Source organism: Phodopus roborovskii, unplaced genomic scaffold (genome assembly GCF_943737965.1).
Source record: "Phodopus roborovskii unplaced genomic scaffold, PHOROB, whole genome shotgun sequence".
NCBI classification, from domain to species: domain Eukaryota; kingdom Metazoa; phylum Chordata; class Mammalia; order Rodentia; family Cricetidae; genus Phodopus; species Phodopus roborovskii.
Genome location: NW_026126480.1, coordinates 7202517 through 7227273, shown reverse-complemented (window position 1 = coordinate 7227273; position 24757 = coordinate 7202517).

The window sequence follows — 24757 nt, the reverse complement described above, 5'->3', positions numbered from 1 at the left end:
CAGTGAGAAAATGTTAGATATGTATGACTTACTTTGGATGATACAGCTCATCAAAAAACCATCAGTTTAAAACGTGGGGACTGAGTTGTTCTCAAGAACACTTCCTAGTGCATGAGTTTTTTGTTTGTTTGTTTGTTTGTTTGTTTTTGTTCTTTGGTTTGTTTGTTTGGTTGTTTTTTGTTTTGTTTTATTTTTTTAGCTCTTTCAATATGGTGAGTTGCCAACCTTGCTCTGCCTTGAGGTAGGGGGCTTGGTCCTGCCTCAACTGAATGTGCCAGACTTTGTTGACTCGCCATGGGAGGCCTTACCCTTTCTGATAAGTGGATGGGGGTGAATTGGGGAGAGGAGAATGGGGATGAGGGGAAGGAGGGGGAACTGTGGTTGGTATGTGAAATGAATGAAATTAAATTAAAAATTAAAAAAAGAAGGGTCTGGAGAGATGACTCAGAGGTTAAGAGCATAGACTGCTCTTCCAGAAGTCCTGAGTGCAATTGCCAGCAACCAACCAGGTGGTGGCTCACAACCATCTTTAATGAGATTTGGTGCCCTCTTTTGTCCTGCAGGCATAACATTGTATATATAATAAATAAATAAATCCTTGAAAAATTTTAAGAAAGAATACTTCCTAAAATCCATGACATCATATTAGAGACCCAAAAGATGTGTAGGAATCACTTAAGTGCATATTTGATGTTCAAGTATGTGTAGGAATCACTCAAGTTCAAGATGGTACAGGGTCAACTACCCTTGGGAGAAATAACAGTCACTCTAACAGAAAACCAAAACCTAGATGATACTCATAGATAAGAAGCCTAATAAAATCCATTATGGTGACAGGACAAGGAATACAGAACAATATGGAGGCTAATAAGAGATATGACAAAGTGAGGAGTAAGTACCAGTACCTTCTAGACTCTAGTTCATCTTGAGAGATGTAGCCATTATGAAAAACACCAACAGGAAGCATCAAATAACTACAAAAATAACAAAATCAGATTAAAGATTTGGGAATGTTGGTATAAGTTTCCTATACCTATCTCACCTGAGGATGCTTCTGGCTCTGAAAAGCAGAGGAAAAAGAGGAACTTTGTAGGAGTTTGACTATTTTAGGTAATATGTATGGCATAGACTTAGGGTCAATTTAAACACAAAGAAATAGACAAGTCTGAGTTAATCATGACATTGAACATTCTTCCTTGAGCAGCTAAACCAACACTAATTGAAACTATTAAGAAATATCATAGGAAGATCAAGGCATTAATGTTTTCTCAGATATTCTAGAATAGAACAATGACTTCCACTATCAGAAAGAGAATTGTGACTCTTCCATTTTCTACTAATCCTATAGCATATAACTTTAGTTTTAAAAAAAATATTGCTAAATTGATGTCAATTAGAAATGTACAGAATTGATTTGTACTTTGATGATTTCTTTTTTTTGTAATTCAGAATATCATGTATCAGTTCGAAATGCTTCTAACTGTCTTATATACAATTAGTCTTTCCTCCCTCACCACATAGTACGCTGCTTTGTCCTCTGCTGTAGTGCTGAACACAGTTGTCTTTATTTCAAAGATGGCATTGGTTCTTTTTCTTACAGATGACAATCTCAGACCCTGGATTCTACATCCAATATCATAACGAGATTGAGATAAGACTATTGCATTTTTGAACTCACAGAGAAAGCATGCCTTGCCATCTGCAACACAGCCCTCCTTCACATTCCATATGTGAGTGAGTGGATTTTATTTTATTGCTTGTCCTACAGCTCCTTCAGTACAAATGGTTGAGCCTTTTTAGGGACACAGGCTATTTCTCTTTGAAAAGTTAAGAACACCTTGTAGCAGACAAACAGTAGGTACTTCAGAGGCAAACGATATTTGTTGAACTGTAATATATAATTTGGGGAATCCAGGAGAGTAGAAAGTTAAGCACAGTTAAGCATAAGTCAGACTCCTACTCTCAATAGTTAAAAGACCTCTAATATTCAATATGTTAGTCTGATTTCTCCATCTGTGCTATGGAACTGAAAACTCAATACACAAAGAAAGTTAAGTAATTTTGTTTGTTTTCAAGTCACACTTTGTTCCTAACATCTAAGTCTTAGAAGTAGGATTCTATTTCTATGTTACATTATATCATTCATTTACAATTTATTTTCCTATAGAGGGCAACATCACAAAAGTTGTCTAAGTAGCCATAAGAAAATGTAAAGTAGGCCAAGTCTATTGACATAAACACATAACCACAAAATTCGGCATACAGAGGCAGGGGAATCATGAGTTTGAGGTGAGCATTAAGCAGAAACACCTCAAGTTTGTTCTTCCATGCTTTCTTTGCAACTGGAAATATCATTCATTTACTCATAAGGCCAACCACCCAGTGTGTGTGTGTGTGTGTGTGTGTGTGTGTGTTTGTGTGTGTGTGAAAGAGAGAGAGAGAGAGAGAGAGAGAGAGAGAGAGTATGTGTAAATAATTTCGTTTTTCTCAAACTTATGTCTGTGCTAGAGTAACACATGGACCACTAAAAACATGGAAGATCATATCTTTTCCCTTAAAAGCCTTAAATGGACAATTACTGGCTTTGCATATGAATCTAGTGGACTTAACTTGTCTGCTCTTACTCCTGCATGCTCTTACCTTGTCCCTGCTGATTTTAGATCCTGTTTCCAATATTCCTATTTTTAATCTTTTATGAACTTGTGATTGTTTAGCCTAACATCTTTCTACTGACTTTAACTCCAGTGTTTCTCTGGTTTTGAGCTCAGTGTGTCCTAAGATCTTGTTCAAGAACATGAGTCCAACCTCCTGCCATTGTATTGTGTGCCTTAACAAAGTGAACAACAACAGTCTTGGGTTCAGGTTTTCGTTCCTTCCTTGTCTTTCTTTTTTATTCCTCAAAGAAATTTCATTTCCTAACTTCACACTCATGAGAAGCTGTGGGATTGAGCTGTAGCCAGTCTTAAAATTTAGCATAGTTCACTGCTTCTTAGCTTTAAACCCTAAGCAGCCCGGTCCCCTCGTATAGACTGCTGCTTCACTGTTGTTTCCACCTTCCCTCTTTCCTCTCAAGCCATTTGCTGATTTCGTTATTTGATAAAATTTCACTAATCCTTTAAACCCTGGCATAAGCTACATCTTTCTTTGATTATTCCTCACAAAGTTACCATCCCATCTTCAGCACTGTCCTATATGTCTTGTTTGTGTCTATTGCCAAAGATAATATTATAAGACATTTATTTATTAATTTATTTTAATTATTTGTGTTTGTGTGTGTATACATGCATGTGCCAAAAGTCACTCCCTCCATTATGTTTCTATGAAGTGAACACAAGTCATTCTTTATCTACTGAGCTACCTTGGGGCTCTGGGGACTACATCTTTTACTGGGATGTATCAGGTACAGTTCAACCTCCCTTGCTAGTGTCTAAGTTCACTGGAAGCAGAAAACATACGTATCCTAAAAGAACAAATCTGTAAAGGTACCACTGACCCATAACCTCCCTAACAAGTGGCCCAAATAGCCAGTTTTTGGCCAATGAGAGAAATTTTCCTTATGTTTGTGTCCAGTCTTGGGACAAGTCACATAAATCCAATATGCTCTTCAACTACTTTACACACCATGCTCAGCCTCCTTTTTTTTTTTTTTTTTTTTAAAATTTTTATTTTACATATCGACCCCAGTTCCTTCTCCCTCCCTTCCTTCTTCCTTCCCTCCCTCCCTCTTTCCCTCTCTCCCCCCTCACATGCACCCCGACCACCCTCCCCTCCCATCCCCCTCCCCACTCCACATGTAGGGTGATGCCATCCAGGAGGGATCATGTAAATCTGTCAAGTTATTTGAAGTAGGGACTAGAACTTCCCTCCTGTCTCTCGGTTAAGGGAGTCTCCCTCCATGGGGGATTTGCCTGCAAGGTCATTTTGTGCATCAGCAGTACAACCTGGTTCCACCATCTGAGGTCCATTAGACTGCCCAGGCCTTCTAGCTGAGACCCATGTTCAGGGGATCTGAGTCAGTCCCATGCTGGATTCCCAGCTATCAGTCTGGGGGCTCGTTAGCTCCTCCTTGTTCAGGTCAGCTGTCTCTATGTATTTCTGCAGCGTGATCTTGTTCTCCCTCTCTGCATCTGGATTCTAGTTCAGCTCAGTGTTTAGTTGTGGGTATTTGCTTCCCTAGAGCAAGGGATCACCCTAGAGTAAAAGATCATTACCCTATAATTCACACCGACAGAGTAACTAAGATACAGGGTGGATTCTAAGAGATTCATATAAGGTCCCTCACAGAAGGGGGGAAAGACAAGTTCTCTAGAGCACATGGGGAGTAGGGGGTGCAGTGAGTGGAGAAGGAAGTAGGAGAAAGAGAAGCGGAGGAGAGGAAAGCACACAGGACTAGGAATATTGAGTCAGGGGAGGAATAGAAGATAGAAAAGAGAGAGGGAGAGAGAGAGAGAACATAAAAGAGGATGCCGTTATCTTATTGAAGAGAAAACTGAACCTAAAGAAATGTCCAGAGACCTACAACACTGACTCCAAATAACAATTTGAGCAACAGTGGAAAGGTTACCATAAATGCCCTTCCCTGATAACGAGACCAATGTCTAACATTCACCATCATGGAGCCCTCATCTAGTACCTGTTGGAAACAGAAACTCAGCCTCCTATCTAGTTACCCCTTTCTAGCCCTATTGAGCCCTAACCTCTGAATAGAGCTTCCATCATGAAGCTTACTCACTTTGGTTCCTGCCTCTGCATTTCTGATAAATATGAATCTGGGGCTGACTCCTTGACTGTATGAAGCTGGAACAGAGTAAATTCAGAAGCTCTGATTCTTGTCACCTGGACAGCCTTCATTGGCATCCAGAAATCCAAACTCTAAGCATAATTTAATGCTTTATGACTATATTCTGTTTACCTACACCAATGGGAAGGATATAGAATGGGCAAATAAACTCAGACTGGCAATCTATGTAGAAGACTCCTTTCACAAAATTTTCAACATAGTATCAAAGGAAGCAATTATATTACACATACAGCATGATACTGCACAGGTTGTGAATGGGAATTCATGGAAATGGATGTGAAGACAAGGAATAGAAAGGTATGAAGAGAAAGCAGGGAAGCTACTGGACTGTAATTGTGTGCTGCTGTTGCCAGCCCCTCTAATCTGAAGTGTACATAAAGGAGCTAGAACAGAACATATTCAATGATTTTCAAATGAAAGGAATACTAGATAAAATTTCAAAAACTGAAAAGATATGCAAATCTATGCTCAGACTCAGCTGGCTCTCCTTATTCTACAGAACAAAGAGATTTTACTTTACATTCTATGTAATATATTTTGTAAGACAATGTCCTGCAAGCTTAGTCAGCTTTACACCTGGAAGGGCAACAGAGCAGACTTCTCATTACAAGAGGGTGGGTGTTCCTTGGGAGCACTAGACCCAGCCTTGGTATACACCAGCACACCTCTGATGCTTGAAGTTAATAGGCAGCAGAGAGAAGGCTTAGTCATTCAAGCTTCAATCCCAGCTGAAAACAAAACTAACAAGCCACACATGCCAGTGTAGAATGTTGCCTTTGAATCTTTCTTTTTAAATATTTTTCATATCGATCCCAGTTCCCTTTCCCTCCCATCCTCCCTTCCCCACACAGACCCTCCCATCCCTTCCCCTATCAACTCCCCAAGGAGGGTCAGGCCTTCAGCAGGGGATCATCAAAGTCTGTCAAATCATTTGGGGTAGGGCCTAGGCCCTCCCCTGTGTCTCTAGGGTAAAGAATTATCCCTCCATGGGGCATGGGCTCCTGGAGTTTGTTCCTGTACTAGGGATACATCCTGGTTCCACTGTCAGAGGCCTCCTAACTGAGACCCATGTTCAGAGGGTCTGGGTCTGTCTCATGCTGATATCCCAGCTATCAGTCTGGGGTCCATGAGCTCCCCTTTGTCTAGGTCAGCTGTTTCTATGTGTTTCTCCAGCCTGGTCTTTACCCTTTTGCTCATTACTTCTCCCCCTCTGCAACTGGATTCCAGGAGTTAGGCTCAGTGTCTAGCTGTAGGTAACTGCTTCTGCTTCCATCACCTACTGGATGAGGGTTCTGGGATGGCACATAAGATAGTCATCAATCTCATTATTGGGGAAGGTTATTTAAGGTAGCCTCTCTAGTATTGCTCAGATTGTTTGTTGGGATCATCCTTGTAGATCTCTGGATATTTCCCTAGTGTGATATTTCTCTTTACACCTATGATGGTATCTCTTTTCTTGTTCTTTTTTATTCTTTTCACAACTCAATTTTCTTACTTCCTCATGTTCTCCTCTCCCCTCCTCTTCTCCTCTTCTCTTTCTCCTAACTTCTTCCCCACTCCTACCCTGCCTGCTCCCTATTTGCTCAAGAGATCTTGATTCTTTCCCATTCTGTGAGGGACCATGTATGTCTCTCTTAGGGTCCTCCTTGTTTCCTAGATTCTCTGGTGGTATAGATTGTAGTTGCCTTTGAATCTTAAGAATGCTGTCTCCCATAGCAGTAGCATGACTCTCATTCACTCAGTTCAAAACAATATCCATTCCCTCATTTATAGTGTACAATCAGATAATGGCTGTATTTGTTTTTGTAGCAAATCTTATTATTTTAGGGAATAAATGGTGTACCTGAAACCTGAATTTAGATATTTGTTAATATACCATAAAGGTAAATAGGCATTACACTTAAACTCTCAAGACTTGATGCTTCTAAAGTAGAATGGGTATATTAAATCAGTATCTTAGAGATATTTTGATAATAAAGTTCTGATGCATGAAACATATTTAGTATACTATATCAGAAACAATCACTATTCTATGATTGTGATGGATTCTAATGATTATATTAGGAATTGACAGATTTATAAAGACCATGTCTCAAATGTTCATGAATCTCAAGGGTACCTGCATAGGAAAGGCAATCTACATGAGGTAGTAAGATTAAATATTACTGTGTGTCTAGTAATGCATTTTAAAATCACGATAAGCAACTGGAATTAGTCCCTTACAAAATAACCTGAACACTAGCCTCTCTGCACAAATAAATCACATCATTCCTTGGAGAAATTAAAGCTATATTACTTTTCTCAATGCTTTTCATGATCACAATCAAATACTCAGATCTATATGTTTGGATCCACAGACACATGTGATCCACGTCTCCTTGTATTTCATGTATTCTTGTCTTTTCTTTCCTTTCCCTGGTTTAAACAGAAACAGGGATGTCTCCAACTTTTCCCCTCAGAGCTGAGTCAGAAGTCACCTGTGGATGGAACAATTCTCTTTATCTTCTCTTTTCTGTGTGTGTGCCCAGCTTATAATTGTCTCCGTTTGGTATTCTCTATTACTTAATAAGAGTGTGAATTAGTCAATAACAAAAATTTTATTTTGTGCATTTTGTAGTAACAATATTTAGTAAATAAAAAACAATACATATTATTCATTCATTCCACAAGTTCCATTTTATGGAATCTCATTGACTCTTTGAATTTTAGCATGTGCCATGCTACATTTAGTTTCACCACTGAAATAAGGAAGCACTGACTCCTGAGTCTTCCCAGCTAAGCCAGGAAGTTTGCATTGAGCAAGTAAATGGTAAATGGTAAGGAGAAAAGAGCCTGAAATTTCAAGGGGAGGAAGTGTTGATATGACTAAATGTCTTAGGATTTCTGTTGTTGTGATAAAACACCATGACCAAAACAACTTGTGGAGGAAAATGTCTATTAAACTTCCATCATAGAAGTAAGTCAGAACAGGAGCTCAAGGCAGGAACTGGAAACAGGGACTGAAGCAGAGATAATGAAGGGATGCTGCTTACTAGCTTGCCTCTCCTGGTTTGCTCTACATGCTTCCTTACTCAGAATACCTGTCCAGGGATTGATCTGGCACTTCCACATCCTTGAAGAAAATTCCCCAAGGCTTGCCCACAAGCCAACTTGTATGAGAATTTTCTCAGTAGAGGTTCCCTCTTCCCAAATTATTTTATTTTGTACCAAATTGACAAAACATCAGCCAGCACACTAGCGTATGTGGCAGAGAAAAATGTCTATCTACAAAGCAAATATTGTACAATCACAGTAAAGGATTAGACAAAGCTAGTATAAGTGGAATTTTAAAGCAAGTAGGCCTTATAGGCTTGAAAAAGTGGAGCATATTAAAAGTTTTCAGATCTTCATGGGCAATTTTGCTTCTTTTAAGTAATAAGTTATTTTAAAGTAGTTTTTATTTTTGATAGGCCTAAAATTTGTGAATAGTTATAGTATGTAGTATTTCATGCATAGACACTTTACAATGTTGGAAGAATTTAAACATACTCATATTGTCAATCTCTTTTAACCCACCTTTCCAGAAATATTCCATATAGTGGCACTTTTCAGTAGCAACTCAAAAAGATTATACTTATGATTAGAAACAACTTTAGGTGTTATATGAACTGATTGCATCTGAGACAATAGAGCTTGTTGGGAGAGTAGGTAAACACACCAGGTAAGCTGATAATTTTGGTGGTGACTCAACTCAGGAGTTCATCAGGAGCACGGGGAAGAGTGAATAGGCATTTTGTATATAAAACCAAGAGACTGTTCTGTTTTCTTAACTCATTGGAGGAGGTAACATCTGGGAGGAGTCAAAAGAGCAAAAGACCTAACAATAATTATTTCATACAGTTAAAATTTTAGTATTTCTACAAGTACAACTCTCTAGTGTCTTTGCTTTGCATTGAGGGTGAGTCTGGGCCATTGCCACTGAGGGTGGGAGAAGATATAAGCTAGCCTCAACTCTGTATTTGGCTTATTATCAGCTGTGTGCTAATCTGAGTACATTCTCTACAGTCTGCCCTTCCTTTCTCTGTCTCTGCCTGTAGTTCTTTCCCATTTCAATGTCTCAATTTCTATTCCTTCCTATTTAAAATTTTTCCAAAATTTTTTATCTGTTTGACATTCCTGTCTACTAGCCAGTTTCTTGGTCTCTATTTTCTCTGCATTGTGTAAACTTTTATTTCTATTCTGACCATATTCTGTTGGAATATCTGGGGGGCTATTGCTATAGTTTATATATATTTCAGCTTAGGTACTTGAATGTTTTAACCTCAAAAAGTTTATTAATTACTTTATAGATGTTAGTAACACACTACCACACACACATAAATCGCTTTTGAAATTCAAAGGAATTTTCATGATAAGTCCCCCCCTTTTAGAAAAAGAAAAGCACAAGAAATAAAATGAGACTGCACTGCGAGTCAGTGAATCTGTGGTCACATTGTTCAAATGATGCCAGTTTATCTTTCAAATGATCCTGTGAGGTTGGTTTCAAAAGCCATGTGCAGTACTCAATCTCTACCTTTGGAGACCCTGGGGATGAATGCACAGTGGTGCTCACAAGAAACTAAAGACATTGCTCATTGTTTGCCCCAGATGACTTCTGCCTTGTTTTATATTCCACATTATAGGAAATGGCATCATTTATACTAGGTGAAGGGGAAATGTTGTCAGAGATAAATTAGATTGCTGTCCTGTCACAATAAAAGTCTCATCTTTCACTGTGAAGACTCCAAATCCTTCCCAAAGCATCAGGGAAATACAGCATTCAAACAACAAAAGGACAGCAATATGTTTTCATGGTATTCCATCTCTACAAAGACAAATACTTCTTTGGAGACAATTCTCTATGGCCCTCCAGTTGTTCAGCAATGAATGCATGCCCAAACACCCTGGGGTCATATTTACCTATGTATTTTTTTTTGCATTTTTTGTTTGTTTTATTGATATGCCAAAGAAATACAGTATAATAGAAAGAAGATGTTGTTTAAAATGACTCATTTTTTTTTCAATTCTAGAAAATAACCTACTCAGGCAAGCATCTATTTTCTTCACCAGCATTAGAGTTAATATCAGCTAAGCAGTACAACTCAGACACTCAAATGAATCTAGAAATATAAAACTCTAGCATCATGCATGACACCTAATAAGTCATCTTCATTTTATGTTGAGTTACTTGTAGTTCTAACAAAGAAAGTTGTGGAGGAGTTACAGGATAAATAAGTTGAAAAATGCATTGTTAATTTTTATAGCACATTGGGTGATATTTGCGGCTAGACCTGAGCATTAACCTCTTCCAAAGCTCTTTATATTTATGGAGAAAAAGTGTCATCAGCAGAGGCCACATTGGGAGAAAATGACTTCTTGTGCCACAGACAATCTACCTCATTCAGTTTAAGTCCCTACAACAACACCACAAAGTCTTTCTTTCTTTCTTTTTTCCTTCCTTTCTTCCTTCCTTCCTTTCCTCCTTTTTGTTTAAAGCAGACTTTTATAGAGAATTATTAGCTGGGGAATATGATCAACAAAATCAATTTAGATGTAAGTGCTTTATACTGACATATTAATTATTTGGAAAGCATAAAGATGTCAAGGGCAATACTAAGACACTCATACTCATGTTTCAAAATACATGAGGATTCCATGTGGAATCATTAAAGGAGCATGCTAATTCACTCTTTGAAAAAGAAAGACAAACCTGAGTGAAGGGACAATAGCTTCTGAACTTCACAATCAGGAGTCTAGTCTACAACCTTGACAGCTGTGTGTTGCCTGAGGAGTCTAGACTACTACCTTGACAGCTGTGTGTTGTGCTGCTTTGTTCTTTGGGATTGTTGAAAGCTGATTACTGAATCTCTGCTCTTGACTTTCAGGTTTGTAATTTCCATCAGACATTCGCCTTTGAGTCTTAGAATCAGTCTTTTATCTTGAAATTTTAACTTAGCTGTATCATAATATTGTCAAGCTTGTTCCCTAAAGCCTTTATCTCTACTTCATTTAAAGTTATTGCTAAGTCATTTCCTGTGCCTCTATCATCCCATTTCCTTCAGCAACATATTAATACCTTGACACCATATAAAACAAGGTGGATTTTTCTTCCTAAATATTTTCAAATGTGCCCTCTTCCCTCCTACACCACCACTATTCTTCCCAATCTGCCTTCGCCTCACAAATAACGCACTCCAAACTCCTCTCTCAGACTGAAAAATAGTTCACTATTCTCCATCCTTCATGTTGGAGCTAGTGTTTACAGAATCTTAGTTTACATCTATCTGTATCAACCATTAGTGTTTAAACCCACTGTTTAACCCCATCCCACATGCCTGAATAAAAACATTTCAGACATTAAAATGTACTTTCCAGCTGCCATTTTTCAATGCCAGTCCCCACTCCCATCTGTCTGCGAACTTTAACAACTGCTTGTTTTATTATTCCAGAATTCTCCAACAAAAATTTTCTCCCCCTGTCTTAAGTTCATTTTGCAAACTGACAACTAGGTCTTGTTCTAGTAGCATTTAAAAGACTCAAGAAACTTTCTCTGGTACCAATACCTCTGAAGAGGCTTCTGTTTCCCCATTGTGTACATTAATAGAAGTATACTTCTCACAACATAAAATCCACAGTAGTATTGCTTTAGTTATAGCTGTGTATGCTCAGTGTGTTGAAAGTGCAAGTGTACATACTAATTCTAAAACCACATTCACTAAGAAAATGAAAACAGTCTGACAATTGCTGCCTCTTCCCTTAACACATATAAGAACACCATTGAAAGTGTTCCATTTCTCTTGACCTCTTCTAAGTTTCACATCTGGCCACCCACTCAAGGTCTTTGTCTTATGTTTTCCCCTTCCTCTCTTTTATCATTTAAATTACCTCTCCTCTGGATCATGTCTTCAACCACAATAATAGTCAAAGATCTTACTTATTTTCAATCCAAGATTATCTTTGACATTGACATTATATGCATATTCAATCTGCTTTAAGCACGATCACATCTTTGTTCCTCATTGTATGTGACAGACATACTCCTGTCTTAGTGTCTTTGTATGGCATGTTCCATAAGTTTGGAACATTCTTTCTCTCTTTTAGGGTCATGACTTCTATTTTCCTTGCTACAAATATTTGCTCAGATGCCATCTCAGTAATGCTCTCCTTGACTATTAATTTCATAATTTCCCTCACTTCCAACCTTCTTTTTTCTCCTTAATTTGCTGTACTTTTACAATCTCTATGGTACTGGCTACCTTCTACAATACTATAGAGTTAAGGTTTTCATGTCATTTTTCACAATAGAATGAAAATTCTCTAAGGGAAGTTGGTTTTGCCAGCTTCACTGTGTTATGCCCTGGTGTTCTTAAGAAAATTCTTGGGCCCAAAAGTATGCTCCATAAACATTTGCAGAAAAAGTAGGACTTTCACAACACAAATCCTTCCCACTTTAGATTATTAAATTAAGATCAAAGTAAGTTAAAGTTACTGATCTTGATTATTTTATGAGACCCAAAACATACCATGAGAATTTCACATAAATGCAATAGATTTCTTCAGCATTTAATGTTTACCCTTCACTTAGCCCTGTTGATTCATGCTTACTCAGCTGCCAGTTCAGGAAAAAGAGCCTACTTTTCAAACTCATTATCACAAACAAATGAAAGTAATTTGTTTTCCTTATAGAATAATTTTGAAACTTGGATTTAGAAAATAATAAAATACTTAAATTTCTACAACTCAGAAATGAATAGTGAATGTCTGTTATATTTACCCTCACCATGTGTACTTCTGTGTATAGAAATATCTAAATGTTGTATAAGTTCTGTTATTTAATTTTTTCAAATCATTTATGTCAACACATTTGTTGTGGATTGGATTTTTATAGCAATTAAGAAAACACAATAAGGACAATGAATGTGAATCCTGACGTGACCAACATCATGCTCAAGTATTTTGTTTTAACATACTTTATAATGCATCCTCTTGGTGTACCTTTTTATCCAACATGTAGTCATAAATCGTCCCCCTTTTAATAATTCAGAGCTATGCACAATTTTGTCTCATTTGGAAATGTAAAGCATCCAGGAAACTAGAGGCACACCACTCATTTTGGTGCAGTTACCAGGAGAGGCTCTTGGCTATTTGTCAGAATTGAAGTTTATTAGCTAGCAAGCAAGCAGCTCTGGTCACTTGCCACTATACTGTCCCTATTCAGAGCAACCTGAAAACCCAAGAAAGTAATTGACTGGGGCAATTATCTAGCCAGCCTTCACACCTGCTCCCTCATAACAGCCAACCATCCATCTAAACAACCAGCAAATAGCAACAGACCCATTATTCTCTTGAAAATAAATAAGTAAATAAATAAACACCTTTTCATAAGCATTGTGATAATGGTACCAAAACCAATTTTAGTTGAATGAGATGAATAATTTCATACAGAGGAAAACACGAAGAATTGCTTTTGCATCAAGTATTTCCTTATTTAAAACAAAACATGTACTTGTGGTTTGTCTGTGTATGCTTTCCTCTTTTTGGTGTGAAGTGAGGTGAAATTGACTTAAGTTTCCAATTAACTTTGATTAGCCTCATGTTTAAGAAGAAAACAATTCATCCTTTTTGCCAAGTCAAAACATAAAGTACACAACTTTCTCTCATTTCATAGGACATGTCTCAACAACAACCCAATATCTATGAAGTTTGTATTTGAATAATAAGTTATATGTTTTAAAAGTATTTTCATAGGTATTGCTGATAATAAATGAGCAAAATTCCAGTCTTTTTTCTTTGCATTTATATATTCTATTCTAAAATTAAAATCTCATCGACCATTAATAATAATATTCAAACAATATTCATAAATATGCTAGAGCATATATATAACAGTTTGCCCACCAATTTGTCATTGAATACTTGGGTTACTTCTATGTTTTGACTATACCGAGTAAGAAAAGTATGAATGCGAATGTGCAAATATATGTTTGGGTCTCCATTTTCAGTCATTGTAGGAATATGCCCAGCAGTGTGTGGTGGTTTGAATGAAAATATCTCCTACGGAGGAATTAGACAATTGACCACAATCCCTAGTTGGTGGTCTTACATGGAGGATCAGGATGTGGGATATTGATGGAGGAGGGCTGCTGCTATAATGCTGGCTTTGAGAGTTTACAGGCTCACCTACACCTACTCCCAGTTCACCCTCTCTGCTTTCTGCCTGTTGTACAATATATGATCCCTCAGCTTCCTCATGGTACCACTACACCTGTCCTTTGCTTCAGTCTCCCCAGAATGAAGGACTCATATTTCTCATGAAGCATAAGGCAAAGTCTGCTCTTCTGTAAGTTGCCTTGGCCATGGTGTTTTCTCATACCAACAGAAAAGTAAATGATGCTAGACTATGAAGCAAAATTTCCTTTGTTTTATTGAAACCAGATTCTAATAGGCTCTATGATGGCTACATCACTTTTCACTTTTCCTAGCAAGGCACAAGGTCCCACTCTCTCTACACTCTTGGCAACATTTGTTACCTTCTTGTGCTTTGATGTTCATTGTCCTGATAGGCAGGAAAGATTAATTCATTAAGATTTTGATTAGCAGTTTGCTAAAGGTGGATAAATCTCCATATCTTTCCATGTACCTGCTGTCATTTGCATATTTTATTTGGACAAAATAACTATTCAATTCATTTGCAACTTTTAAGTTTGTCTTTTACATTGAAAACAAACAAACAAAAAAACATTCCATTCTGCTCCTAACAAAAACCAAAGAGATGGTGAAATAAATTAAATGTTTAACTGTAAATAAATAAATTTATTTCATCTATACCTTAGTATGAATGAAAGAGAAGAAAATGAATTGCATCTATTTTTTTAAACAGATACAATGAAGCTAAAAAGACTTGTTGGGAGCCTGAGAATAATCATGTAAAAAAAGCTTTCACTTCATTTTCTGCTCACATTTGCTGATTATCTGTATCAGATTTCACTCTCCAAATTTTGTCCAATGATCATCCTCATTACTTACAGTATTGTGTTTATATAATACATGATTAAAGATAGTAAATAGATAGTGGGACAATTTCCCACTTAGGAAATAGATTGCTGAGGTAATGTAGCTTGACAGCTACTTCATTGCATCTCTGTCCTATGGTTACACAAAATGACATTTAGAAAATCTCATCTCTTCCTACAATTTCAATGCATTTGTTTTCTCTCATGAGAACATTACCATATGTGATGATCATCCACATATGAAGAACTTCCTAGAAACTATAGTTGTGAATACATTAACGTAGCTCCATGCCCCTGTGCAGCAAAAGGCAGGTGTTAATGCATACTGTTTGAATGAAAATCTATGTAGTGTTATTGTTCATTTCTCAGTTCAAATTCTGATTCTTTCATTTTCTATCTGTTTTCCTTGAAAGTGATTGAATGTTTCTAACTCTTAAATCTTTTGTTATTAAGCTTAGATTTTTATTTCTTGCATTTTATGAAAAACAAATGATAGATTTTTTTTATCATATTTAACTATTTATTTGATCCTAAAGCACATTATAGGAGTGCACTAATGGCAACGGGGATTATAGTTGCAGCATCTTAGAGTGACAGGGATTCAGGACCACACAGGATGCAACAAAGCATTTCTTGTCATCAGTACAAACTTACAGAATTTCAAAAACTGTGGGAAAAAACGTAAGTGTGAAGAACTAACATTAAGGCTTGTAAATATGTAGGAAAATAAACACTTCATTTTAAATAATATGATTATTTTGATAAACAGTTTAGCAGTTTCTCAAAAAACTATATACATGAATACATTAAAATTTAGACATTGAAAATGTATTAATGCAGTGAATTAAAAACATTGGTTCACATACATCCTGATCAGTAGGTAAAGGTAAAGTGCCAGCAAATAAGCCTGGCTACTAAGTTCTCAACCATGTGGAACATGGTTGAAAGAGAAGCAACTCGAGAAATCTTTCCCTTTCTTTTCTGTCCATGTGCTGAGGGCATATTTTAACAAGTTCATGCAAACACACAAACAGAGAGAGAGATAACTAAAGTAATACACAACAATCTGTATACATACAAAGTAAAACCATCCTATACACATAGAGACACATACATACACACATACAAATAAGTTAAAATATATTACCTGTGTACACATATGTAGTGGTCTTGCAGTGAACTTGTAGTGGTGGCCACACCCTTTTGGGCATATGGCCTCAGGCAGATGAGAGTGGGAAGAGGGAAGCTTGAGGCATGGCTTTCCTTTGTGCCTTCCTTTTCTGGTGGGTCAGCCAATTTGGTAGGAAGGACAGAGAAACACTCCCACAGTTCTTTGGTTTTTTTTTTTTTTTCTGTGTAATTGTTCCCCAGTAATTACCCATTTATCATTTATCTTGGGTCTAGTGAAATAATTACATCTTTGCCTTCAATTGCCACCCAACGTGGGGTGCCATTTTGTAAGCATGGATTTTCTGGTCTGTCTGGTTCTGGAGCCCATGAACCCCAAATGAACACATAAGAAATATTAATTATGAAACTATTGGCCAGTGACTATGGCTTCTTATTGGTTAGCTCTGTCTTAATTATTAACCCATCTATATTAAGCTAAATATTTCCATTTGGTCTTATCTTATCAGAGGGTCTGGACCTCTTACTCCTTTGCGTGCTAAAAGGCAACTACATTTCCCAGAAATCTCCTCATATGCTAGACTCACCTATCTTACTGGCCCACCAACCAACAGTATTTTATTCATTGACCAGTAAGAGAAACATGTACAGATGACATCCCCATCATGCCCACATATACACATATAAACAAAGTAAAAAAAAATACTATATGCACACAACTGACGACTAATCTTCTGTAGAAGAAATAGGATCTTGTCATTTGCCACAGTCTTGGATAAATCTAAAAGGCATTATGCTGAGTAAAGTAAAACATGCCTTGCAAATAATAATAATAATAATAATAATAATAATAATAAAGCAAAAGCTGTATGACCACAAGCCCATGTGTAATGTGAAAGCACTCTCCAAAAATAAAAATACAAACAAAACAAACAAAAACATAACCATGAAGAAATGTGGACTATAACAGTGGTTAGCAGATATGGAGGTGGAATAAATGGCAAAATGTAGGTCACAGGCTACAAAGAAGAAAATTATTTGTATAACAAACAACTCCAGATTTTTAATGTAAAACATGCAATAAAACAACTAAGGGTCTAAGGGATAGTGAAGCCTCTATCACACACACACACACACACACACACACACAAATGGCATGGATTTCACCGTGTATATTGGGATAGATAATTTAATTGGCTCTTTGTCTACTTGACACAGACCTACACATATCAGGAAAAAGGAAATCTCAGTTGGGTAATTGATTCTATCAGATTGGCCTGCCGGAATGTCTCTTCAGAAATTTTATTAGTTGCTATGTCATGTAGGATGTATGTTCCATGACACTATGAGTGGGACTATCTGTGGGCAAGTGGCTTGACCTATATAAGAAAGTAGCTAAAAGTGGGCCTTGGAACAATGCAGTGAACAGCTCTCTTCCACGGTCTCCACGTCCCTACCTAAAACTCCTATTTACCAACTCTCAATGATAGACCATACATTGTATGACAAAATACTCTTTCTTCTCCAAGTTGTTTTTGGATATAACAATTTTCAAAGAAGCATAGAGTCAAAGAACATAAAGTCACCCTTTTAAAACTACCTTTATATTATAACAGGTTTTACCATTTAAATTTACATGGTAAAATTAATAGTAAAATTCCTGCATATCCTCAAAATGTAACTGTTCATAGCATTATTTCTCAATATCTACCAAGTACAAGAAGAGCTTGAGACAGAACCCATAACTTCAAGAATGATAAGCAAGCACATGACAAGCGAACTGTACTCAGCTTTAGAGGTGATTGTACCAACCAAAAGTACAAAAGGAAAACAAAAGTACAATTATACTACCCATTAATAAAAAGAAGTAAACTGTTGATGCATAGAACTTCAGGAAAATTTTCAGAGTGAAATAGCCAATATAAATGTTGGCACTTATACTTCCCATTACATACCAAGGTGAAATCATAGATATATAGAAATAGAAGTCATAGTGCTGGTTGACTATTATTGCCATAAAGGAGGTAAAGTAGCAGTATTGGGGTACTCTCATGTAGAAAGTGCTACTATGAGTTTAGGGAGAAAGTTGGTGCTATGGTAATTTCCAAGGATCCACAAGAAGGACCTCAACTAAGAATCCTAGTGATTGTAAAGAGGATGCCTGAATTGGCCTACAACTGTAATCAGATTGATGAATACTCAAATTATCATCATAGAGTCCTCATCCTTTAATTGATGGAACCAGACACAGAAATCCACAACCAAAAACTAAGTTCAGCTCTCAGAATCAAGTCAAAGAAAGGGAGGAGGGAAATAATGAGCAAGGGAGGACAAGATCATGATGGAGAAATCTATAGAGACAGCAGAATCAACCTCATGGAAATTCATGAACTATATATTTAACAACTGTGGAGACTCCAGGGGACTGAACTAGGCCCTCCATATGTGGGAGACAGTTATGTATCTTCTACTATCAGATAGGACCCTGACAGTAGGATCAGGATACAAACCTGGTATGTGAACTAGCTTATTGGATCTCATTCCCTGTGGTGGGATGTCATTCTCAGTCTTAATGCATGGGAGAGGGGACTGGTCTTGTCAACAGCCTACTGTGCCAGACTATTTTGGAACTAATTTTCAACTATGATCAGTAGAAAATGGTACTATTGGAATATACTATATTTTTGCAAGATGATTCCCTTTGGGAAATATGTAAGTAATAGAAATTATATTGGCATATAATTAATAATGACTGTATGTGAACATACAATTATCCCTAAATTTAAATTTTAAGTTAAAAGTAGCTTGATGTGGTTGATTAGTTATATAGACTTCTTAATTATCACCACAAGGAACTCCAGAAACATCAGAAATTTTGTGTCCCTTATGAATGGAATAATGAAAACTGAAGTTTCATGGGGGTTTACTATGTGATGTGACTATAAACTTAACACGTTTCTTCTACAATGAGTCTATAGTTAAACCTGACTATGTTATAAACTGCATCAGAGGGAGGATTAGTATCTTTTGGTGTTTACATGGAGATTGTGTGGCAGGGTTAGGATAAGCCACATAGTAGATTTCTTACTCCTAATGCTTCTCTTACCTTCTCTTAGTTCTGAAGACAGCATGCTAGAGTGGCAATACTTTTATTGAAAACTGTTTTGTTGTTAATAGTATGAGCCTATTTTTGTGAGGTTCTGAGATAAAAGATATTGTCTGAGCATCATTATCTATCCAAACCTGAATTACAACCATATATAAAAGTCAAAATAAGTTAACAAATATATATTTATCTTCTTTGGTCTTCTAGTTGTAGTTGCAGTTTATCTTCTAATCATAGCTTGGCTGAGCACCCATCTCATATCATTAAATGCATTGATTCTAGAAAGCAAAATCCAGCCACACAACATGTTCAGGGCTACAATGGGATCTTGTCAATATCCAGTATACTGATTCATGTGTTCTAAATTGAACTATTTGCACATCACATTTTTTTGGTGTTACTAATATGTAAATAAAACTACTAAATGGAGCACAAATTAATTTCAGTTCACAGTATTGGAGGCTTCAGTCTACAGACTCTTGACATATTTTGTTCTGTTCTTGTAGTGACAGTGAGGAAGATGGTAGCAAAGGCAAGGTGGAGCAGAGCCTTTTACCTCATGGTAGCCGAAGAGTGGGTGGAGAATACTATGAGAGTGCCATCGCCAAAATAAACCATTTAAAAATACATCCTTGCAATGAGATCAATGACTAACTTATCGACCATCATGAAGCCCTCATCTAATACCTGTTGGAAATAGAAGCGAACACCCACAACTAAACACTGAGCCGAACTACAATCCAGATGCAGAGAGGGAGAACAAGATCACACTGCAGAAACACATAGAGACAGCGGACCTGTACAAGGGGGAGCTAACAGACCCCCATACTGATAGCTGGGAATCCAACGTGGGACTTACTCAGACCCCTTGAACATGGGTCTCAGTTAGAAGGCCTGAGTAGTCTAAGGGACCTCAGAGAGTGCAACCAGGTGTACAAAATGACCTTGAGTGCACATCCTCCATGGAAGGATACTCCCTTAACCTAGAGACAGGAAAGAAGTCCTAGGACCTACTTTAAATGACTTGACAGATTTAGATGCCCCCTCCTGGATGGCATCACACTACATGTGGAGTGGGGGGGGATGAGAGGGAAGGGTGGTTGGGGTGCATGTGAGGGGGAGAGAGAGGGAAAGAGGAAAGGCGAGAAGAAGGGGGTAGGTAGGGAGGGAAGGAGGGAGGTATAGGGAACTGGGATCGATATGTAAAATAAAAAAATAAAATAAACATTAAAAAAAAAGAAAACGGGAAACAAATAAAAAAATAAAGTACATCCTCCTCCATCTACAGCTCCTTCACCTTTGAGAATCAATTCATGATTTGAATCTACCAATGTACTGAATACATTGATTAGTTCAGAGCCTTCATGGTCTAATTCTTTCAGAAATTCCCTCACAGACACACAAGTGTCCTTGAGAAAGCTCTTAAGTTTTTCTCAATCTAATCAAGTGGACAAGATTAGCTATCACAGTACATGAGTATGTGAATTTATGAATTTATGAAGCATGTGATATGTTCCAAACGTTATGCAAAGCGCTGGGCTAAAAATGAGTAAGTGTGTTTATGCTAGTAAGAATCTCACAGTCTAGTAGACAAATATGTATGAAACTAATTTAAATAAAATGTGATGTTCACAAGACTATTCTTTTCACAAAGAGGTGTGAACTAGTAAAGTACTAAGTGTGCGATTTCAGTGGTAATAGAGATCTTATCAAAGAAGTGTGTTTAATGGAGGATTTTAAAAACACATACCTGATTTCTAGATAAATAACAAAATAAGGAAATACGTTATTCATTCCCAGACACAGAATATTAGTGAGGCTTGTCATGAACTAGCTGCTATTTTTAATTTTGTAATTTTTGCATGTGTTTCCATCAAATGAGCCACTATGGGGTAATTGACATACAGAAAAATCTCTTTTGATTACAGAATAGAAAAAGGCTCAACAAAAACCTAGACATCTTTTATGCTACATTGAAATATAGTCTTAGCCAAATATCCATTATTCTTTCATCCTTTACAAACTGAACCATGAGCATCATATTATCTATAGAGACTAAATACTACAAAAAATACAGCAACAATGAAAGCAAGCAAAACTGTCTCCTATTCCCTCACATCACCTGAAATGCCCATGCCATTTTCAATTATTCCAAGTAAGGTCCATATCTAAACCACGTAACTGCTTTATAAAGTCTTTCAATTTAAAAAGAATATTAATTATATCCATTTTATATGATATATGGTCTTTAGTATTATACCACTATATAATAAGTAATCATATTACATTAAAGCCAATGATAAAAGATATTCCCTTTTTGCACTTAGAAAATTTCCTAACTTGTTGATCTTCCATGGAACATTATTATTATTATTATTTAGTTTTTCAACAGGGTTTCTGTGTGCAACCCTGGCTGTGGAGGAACTCCTTTTATAGACCAGAATAGCCTCAAACTCACAAATATCTGCCTACCTCTGCCTCTGGAGTGTTGGGATTAAAGGTGTGACCACATTCCCCATCCCCCAGTCACCATGGTTTTTGGAACAATCCTTCCTTAGGATTGTCATTTATTTCAAATGCAAAGTTTTATTTAAACACACACACACACACACACACACAGATGTGTGTGTGTGTGTATGTACATACATACGTACGTACATATATACATACATACATACATACATATATATATTCTGATTTAAATTCCTCATGGAAGTTCCCCATTCTATAATCAAACACTTTCTGAAAAATGTCATGGAATAGGAACACAAGACTAATAAGCCTAATGTTTACCTTACAACATAGTAAAACAAGTTACTTAGTATCACTGAACCAATTGTATTCTTTCCTAATTCTATGATAGTATGAATAAAAACTAACCAGTTTTTTTCAATACAGTATGATGGTAAAATGAGACATTAATATTTTGTTCTTTTCTATTTTTTCAGACATTTTACCACAAGCAAATTTTCCCTCATACATACACACACAGGCATACATTCAAACATGCATTCACAGACTACATATAACACATCCACACATATACACACATATATAATTAAACTTTATCATCCTTTCTGGTTCATCAGTAAGATGCATATTCAGTTGAAAAGCATTGTTGTACCTCTTAAAGAGAAACTATATAAGTTGGATTAAGTTTTCTTTACAGAATAGTATCATCATGACAACCTTTTTGTGATTTCGGTTTGACTTTCATGAGACACAAAATAAGTTTATAAGAACTTGTGACATTGGTCTTTCTGGGACTCAGTTACTATCTTCAGAATGATGATTTAAGTTCCTCTAATTTCTTTACAAGTTTTGTAATTTTACTTTTAATTACAGCTAAATGTATACCAAGTGTACATGAGTCATATTGCCATTATCAATTCATCAGTTTATGGGCATGTACACTGTTCCCCTTCCCTTGCTATTTCAAACACATCAGTGGTTGGCATGTATGAGCAAATAGCCCTGTAGTATGCCATATAATTTTTATGGAATATCCATAGGAATGGCACAGCTGGTTTCTAAGGTAGATTTATATCTAGATTTTTAAGACCCTCCACACTAACTTTCATGATGTCTGTACTAGTTTATGCTCCCATCAATTCATAAGTGATCTCCTTCTTCCACATCCTGTCTATGCATAGCATCTATCTATCTATCTATCTATCTATCTATCTATCTATCTATCTATCTATGTATTATCTATCTATCTTTCTGTCTACCTACCTATCATCTGTGTATCTAATACATCAATTGGTATTTAAAGGGAGTTACCCCATAATGGGTACTACATCTCCGCTAAGCATAGTAAGTTATCAAATAAAATCCCAGTTCCAAGTGTGTGTTCCCTTTTTTCAAGTTGTTTGCTGATGTTACCCAATAGACTAACTCTACAAACTTTATAAAATATTGTGTTGGCCTTGGTGGCCTCTGGAACGTGGTTATAAAATCTTACTGCAGAAAATATAACATACATGAATTTTAGGACTGGACAAGTAAGGGAAGTACTGATTTGAGAGCTTCATTCCACCAGCTTGGTTTTCTACGTATGATACCTGAGAATAAATGTATTCACCTACTGTCCTGGCAAGATGTGGCCACTGGTGCAATAGTGTATCAAATGTTATGGAAGTAACTAACCACTTTCTGGTGAAATTTAAAGTCTGCTACAGGAGATGTAACTTATGCCTGATACAAGGAATTTGACCAAAAATCTAGGACTGGATTTGTCATGATAACTACAGGGGAATTTAAGACTGTTACTCTCTTAAATGGACATCGTATTAAACTACCTACTAAATTCTTATACTCATAGATTAATGCAATCTCAACCCTCCTCAGAGAAGATTCTTTTTGTAGCACATTATAATTAATGTAAAGATCCATAATGGGTCAATGCAAATCAAGTGAGAGCCTATGGAATGCTATCCTTTAAATAGAATACCTATACCATGCCCTCTTCCCCCACAAGGCTCAGGAATCATTGGGAAAAAGAGGCAAAAAGATTGAAAGTGCCAAAAGTAGTTGTTGTCTTTAGTCAAAGTATTTGCTAGCCTGAGAGAGCCATTACAAATATAAACACATAGTAGCTGTAACTACATGCACAAGGCATGCATGGGACCAAGCTGGCCAAAATACTAGCATGGAAATGGGAAAGTGAGGGGCTCAAGGATTCCCATCCATAACTGAGAAGTGTTTGAGAGTTTATAGTTGCTGGGAAAATGAGAGTAAGTTTTAATCAGGGATATGGCAATAGATGTTCCTATACCTATACACATAAAGGCAACATTAAGTATACTCGGTAGATTAGGTAGAGAGGAGGGATGGATATGGTGGGAGTTAGATGAAGTTGGGAGTGAAGATATTGGTATGTAGGAAAAAATGTACAGGAAAAATTTAGGTCAAGATTTGTTGAAATCACAGAAATATGAATGTATAAAATTCTCAATAAAAATGAGCACAATATTTTTTAATTCGTGTATGTCTATAGAGGATATAGCTTGTTCCAGTCCTGTTTCTGGAAGTTTGCAAGTTTTTGCCTTGAGCATTTAGATGTTTTCAAAGCCTTTCAAATTTTGAAAAGCTATGATATTCAGTAATTCAGAAGTTCTGTGCTAGTAACTTTGTCTGGCATGACAAAGACGAATGCAAATACCTACAGAGCAGAAACCAATACTTCAGAGTATTGTGAAGACAACACTTTGTATTATGTGAGTACTTAACTCTAAATTTGGACTCTAGGATATGCTGATATTTATTTTATTCAATATTATAACATTCTATGATACAGTTTATATTTCTAATTTTAAATAACACTTGTATGGTGGCTCCACCTAGCTAGTGATGTACCTACAATGTAACATCATTGACTCAGATGTAGTCTAATCTGCCGGCACTGTCTTTCAAATGGCTGCCCAATGTTTTTTCACTTTTATTTGTATCCCTTTACAACTGTTGTACTCTAAAAATAAAGGGGAGGTTTGTAATACAAAAATGAGACAGCATCAGCTCCTTCATTGAAATGTTTCAACAATTTTTCATTGAGTCCAAATTACTATCTTTACTTGACCACACCTTTGCAATGAATGCCTGGGGCCTTACCTGCCCTTACAATAGAATATTTCCTAAATACTCCTTGACTCCTCTTGCTGTGCTCAGTCTGGTTTCCTAACAGTCAACCCC